A 5,985-nucleotide genomic window follows, 5' to 3' on the forward strand; every position below is an offset into this window, starting at 1 on the left:
ATTTTGATAAAGTCCCTAGGAGAGAACTTTCTTTTTTCATTCTCTAAAGTTAACAGAAGTAGCAATTTATAAGCTGGCTCACTGCAGTTTTTATCTAATTTCAAAATAATGGGAAACCTGAAATATTTCAAAGCTCAGGAACGTAATTTTTCATATATAAATACATTCATACCACCATCTACCAGGATTTGCTTAGCTTTCATATCATAAAATACTATTTCAACACATGTGCCTTGTATAATAACTTCTTACTAAATTACCAATATTCTAGGATAGTAGCTGATAGTAGTCCCACAGGTATTTTATAAACTAACAAATGAAGAAGCCATGTATGTACAAAGATAAGAGAAAAAAGATGATGGATTTTCATCATTTAATGAATTAAGTATAAATGATCAGACCAGCCTTTAAGACTCTTCAGAGAATGGTCCCAGTTTATCTTTCTAACCTCAACCTCCTCTACCAGTAACCTAAGCTCCCAGCAAATGGCACCACCCACTATTATCTGGACATCTGTGCTTCCGCATCTTCTCCCCTTTACTCATCCAGAGTCTTCCACTTGGAATGCATCTTCCTCCCCAACTGTCCTCTCCAAACCTAATAAATGCCCAGCCCCTCCTTTAAGTGGCATTTTGAATACCACTAACTCAACTGAGTCCTCTTCAGAAGGGATCTACCATCCTGTGAATTTCCATGGCTAGTTAGGTATAATATCCTTATGGAATTTATCAATTTTGTTTTGTATTTTGTATTTAAGTGGCTTACGTGTTTATTTCATCACTCCTTCTGAACTACACAATTTTTGTTTTGGGATCTGTATCAAGTCTAGTGTCCAACATGTGGTAACAGCTCTCTACATATTCTTTCAGTTGGGTTAAACTGAGACATTATTGCCATTTGCTTAATGAGGGGGCATGGAAGGCAGAATTTGGACAGTGTGGAATCAGAGGGGTAAGGATTAATGCCAGAGATATTAAAGGTGAAGTAAAAGGCCTTACCAACTGATTGAATGTAGAACACACTCTGTCACTCTTAAGTTCTCTATCCTATTTTACTTTAAATTATTACACTTTTCTGATATAATACAGTATGTAATCCTTCACTAAAATAAAGCCTATATGGGCAAAACATTGTTTAGGTCATCCGCTGTATCCGCATGGAAGAGTCCAAGATATATTTTAGGTGCTCAATATTTGCTTGGTGAATAGACTAATAAGGATACAAAGGTGACAGCAAATTGTCCTACTAGAAGGATAGCAGCAGCATCAACAGATTAGGAAAAAGAGAAGTAATAAGTTTGGAGAGAATATGATGATTTCAATTTAGTTAGAGGTACATGCATGGACATCCAAGTAGAGATGCTGAGGAAGCAACTGAAAATTGGTATTCATATTTGAGAAGAAAGTCAGACTCAGATGTGTAGATGTGGGGCTTATGACACATCTGCAATTTGTTGAAGCCCATGAGATTACATGGTGTTGTGAAGGGGAAAATGTGGGGAGGTCTGCTCTGGCTATATCACTGGGAAGCACCTCTGCTGAGGGGCAGAGCTAAGAGCCCAAACATCAGTGGAATTGGTCATACAAATAAGAAAATCAGAAATACAGAATGTCCTTTTCTTGACTAACCCCTCTGCTATATTTGACATAATTGAATTTTTCTTCCCATTTAGCTTTGCCATTCTTTACTGTTCCAGCCTTCCTACTCCATGCTAAATGCTGTAGATTTTTATCTTTTGAATTTATTCTACCTTCTTTTCACCAACCATTATAATTGTAGTTCAGAAACATCAACATCTTTATCCAAATTCTTTAGTACCCTTCTTACCAGTCCACCAGCTTCTGGGCACCTGCCTGCCTATTCCACCCTCCATCATTTCACAGAAACGATTTAACAATGACTCAATTTTTCTATGGCTACCCATGATCCATGTCACATTGTCAAAACCCTTGACCTGGCTTCTGCCTTCTTGAACAACTTCATCTCTTGCCCCTCCCCTACATTCTCTACCATCCGCCAACCATACCAAGCTACCTGTAGTTCCTGATTGCACCATGCTGTTCCTGGTGCCTTAGACATTTTCCAATTGACAAACTCCTTACTTTTTCCTAAAAACAGTCCAAGAATTATCTCTTTCTGAAGCTCCACTAACTCCTAGATTTAGATGCTTATTTCTCTACTCCTCTCACATGCCTCCACTATGGCTTTCAGCTGTTGTTTCACTGTCTTCCCAATAGCCTTTATCAGCCTCCTTGGGGGGAAGGACTAAATTCCTTTAATGTTTGTATTCTCAGCATTTATCCCAGTGTGTGGCACATGGCAGGTGCATGATAAATTTTGATCAAATAAATTGATGAAAAGGAGGAAAAAGTTCAAGGAGGAAGGATGTGGTGATCAGAGAAGCTGGAGCCCATCAATGACATTTGGATTCACTTACAGGGAAATGACTCAGAGAGTAGATTCGGTAGTGTGGTTAAGGCAGAAGCAAGATGACCAAGTTGAGGCAATGAAGATAGACTGTGTTTTCAATAACTGGTAGGGAAGCTAAGATAGCTTGTCAGAGAAGTAGATTTGGGGAAGCTCTAATTTTAAATTTAAATTTAAATTTTTGTTTATTATTTTGGATAAAGAAAAATGAGCATAAGTAAGTGACCCAATAAAAAGGGAACTGTTGCTAATTCAAACAAAAAGGATAAAGTAACAGAAAAGTTCCAAAGGAAGGAGGAAGAGATGGCCTCAAAAGCACATGGTGAAGTAGACTTTATGATGATCTAACCAATATCTAGTACCCTTTCTTGCAGTAACTACCCTTAATTTCAACTATCTCTTTCCAAGTGTAAGCCCACAAGATGACTAACTCCAGGAAACTCTATTCCTATTGTATTTTATGTGAAAGGCCCAGAACACAGTTCCAGAATAGAAATCCATATGAATCATGCAATTGGACAACGCTGCCTGGGTACTCCAAATTCTATGTGCATTGGAGAAAAATTCAACTCCACCCTATTTCTAGAAACAGAGTATGGGGTTCAAACTTAAAATAACATGAACTTATCAACTGACATTAGTTATGGGTTTAGGGAAGGCATTTCATCCAATTTAGACCAGTGAGATATGAGAGGGATTTTTTTCCCCCCAGACTTTTGAAAATGAAGCTTCTCTGCTCTTCTGAATGAAGTTTTAGAACAAATTCTTATTCTCTGCTTGAATATTTTAAAATGAAGCATGTGACCCTGGAACTGCTGCAGTCATCTTGTGATCCCAAGAAGCCCTAACCTTAAAGTGAAGTTGATATCAGCAAGAGCAGAGAAGAGAGCACAGAATTCAGTTCCTCATGACACTGCTGAGCTGCTGAAGTCATCCTCCCTCTGGACTTAGCTACAAGAATGTATAATTCCTCTTTATTGTTTTAGGCCAGTAGAAATACAAAAGGAGCTATGATAGTCTAAGAAAAAGAATACAGACTCCTCTTCCTCTGAGACCAGAGGGTAAAGATACAGAGAAATGATAAAGTAGAGAAATGTGAAATGTTTTTTTGGTTGAACATCTATTTGTGTGTTTTCTATGAGCTAGACTATACATTTAAGACTCTATACTCTTTTCTTATTTTTATTTTTTTTTAAAGATTTTATTTATTTATTCGACAGAGAGAGACACAGCAAGAGAGGGAACACAAGCAGGGGGACTGGGAGAGGGAGAAGCAGGCTTCCCGCTGAGCAGGGAGCCCGATGTGGGGCTCGATCCCAGGACCCTGGGATCATGACCTGAGCTGAAGGCAGACACTTAACGACTGAGCCCCCCAGGCGCCCCATGACTCTATACTCTTGATTCAGCATATCCTCACAACAGTTTTATGAGAACTATCATCATTTTATTTTTATTTTATTTTGTTGCCATCAATAAGAAATTTACTTGTTTTAAAAAAATCCAAATGCTGCCATTGTCCAGAAAAATTTAACAGGTTTATTTATAATGGTTATAAAAATATGGAACGCTTCACAAATTTGCGTGTCATCCTTGCACAGGGGCCATGCTAATCTGCTCTGTATTGTTCCAACTTTAGTATGTGTGCTGCCAAAGGGAGCACCATCATCATCTTTTATATGATAAACTGAGGCTATAAGAAATTAAGTGATTGGATGTGTCACTTGGCAGTAAGTAGAATTCACAGTTGAGTAGCATGTGAGTCTAGGTAGAGAGGCTTCCAGATCCCCTTGCCCTATGGTTGGGTTGTAGCAATTTTCCCAGGAAAGCAGGGAACATGCAGAGGCAGAGAGCATGTTGAGTGGGGGTATAGCAGTGCCTGAGGACTGTGGGATTGTAGAAAAAAAGCAGGGAGTCAGTTTGAGATAAATGAAAAAAAATTACCAAGGAAGAGAGAGGCTCTTGAAATACCAAATCTGTATTTCACAGATTATCTTGAACAGTATCACAAGGAAAAATTGTAAACTGCCTCTTGATGGTGCATCAATCTATCTTCGTATCAAAAATATTGAACGGAGGAAGACTTGAGCATCATCAAGTTGAGTTAAATTTCCTCACCTTGTAGGTATGGAATCTAAAGTCCAGGGAGGACAATATGTTATAATAATAAAGACTAAAGTCTCTGAAATTGACAGCTGACCAATTCTCCCAGGAGCTTGGCTCCTCTATCCATAATTTTTCTGGAAGCCACATTTAAAATAAACGAGCCAGATATGGGTGGCATTTATAGGGATAAACAGAAGAGATCCAACCCCTTACTCTATTTATAGACTCTCAGCTTGTCAGTGATACGTAAACACTAATTGATACTAGCTACTTCATTCTTTTACTACATTTTCTTCCTTCCAGGAAGACCCCCTCTTTAGTTTTTGCTTCCACTCTTTACCTTTGTATTCTTTTTACTGAGCCTGATGGTGGGAAATGCACTAAAACTCTGATGTAGAAAATGCATTTGAATCCTCCTCAGCCACTGACTATGCCTGTAGGTAGGATGCTTGTCCTGCTTACCTGAGTTGGGATAAATGAGTGGGAGGGGGTGACCAATGAAATGCCATACCATAAAGTCCTCTGTGAAAAAGCAGATATGGGACACTGGAGACGGTAAGACGATTTCTAGTCCTTACTCTCAAAGATGGTTTTCGGAGATGAGTAAAGATAGAGAAGGCTTACTTATCAATATGGGAAGGAAAAACTGGAAAAAAAAAAAACTGAATATAGGTAATACGTTGCTGGACAGATTCAAGATTCAAAATGAGCTTGATAGACTGGGATATAGAGTAAAACAAATGAGATATGGCTTAATAAGTATTAATAGAAAGTCTGGAAGCTGAATCAGAGATTGTTATAGCTGTAGAGATCCTGCTTTGGATTCAAAGAATTAATACAATGAATTCAAATTGGGGAAGATGCCTTTAATAGTTGCTCATGTAGAAATTCTCTGAAAAAGTTCTAGTTCACTTCATGTTGGTACAAACTATGGCCTTGACTGGATAGATATTGAAGGAGCAAACAAGTCCATTGGATGCTGGCTGGCCTGATCACACTGGGGACATGGGTGTACTCTAGATGACCCATCTTAAGAGGGATGCCAACAACTCAAGACAGGGAGGAATCAGGAAATCACAAAGAAAAGTTGGAAAAACTAGGGATATTATACTGAAGAAAAGAGAAATGAGAAAGAAGGGGAACAGTCTTTAAATAGCTAAGGAATTAATTATCTAGTGAATTAATGCGTGACTGAATTAAATGATCTCAAAGGCACTTCAGCTCTATGATTTAATGATTTATGATCTTTCAAAACATGTCTAATTCATGCAGAGAGAACCACTACTAATCTGGTCTAAATAGCCTTTCAGTGTTTTCTATGCATATTTACATATATTATTTATTCATATTCTACATATTTTTTTCTTAATCAAATAAGGACTATTCTGTGTATATAGATTATAATTGATTTTTTTCACTTAACATATAGGAAACATTTTTCTATGTCATTTTATG

The 5,985-nt window shown here is 37.8% G+C and overlaps 1 non-coding gene across 1 annotated transcript; it reads right to left on the bottom strand.

Annotated features, from left to right (window-relative positions):
- Positions 1-3,980: 3,980 nt before the first annotated feature.
- On the bottom strand, positions 3,981-4,087 carry LOC116635946. The gene has a single exon (XR_004300243.1). It is a non-coding gene; the product is annotated as a U6 spliceosomal RNA (small nuclear RNA).
- Positions 4,088-5,985: the final 1,898 nt, after the last annotated feature.

The sequence above is a fragment of the Phoca vitulina genome, unplaced genomic scaffold (genome assembly GCF_004348235.1).
Source record: "Phoca vitulina isolate PV1807 unplaced genomic scaffold, GSC_HSeal_1.0 scaffold11, whole genome shotgun sequence".
In the NCBI taxonomy this organism is placed as follows: domain Eukaryota; kingdom Metazoa; phylum Chordata; class Mammalia; order Carnivora; family Phocidae; genus Phoca; species Phoca vitulina.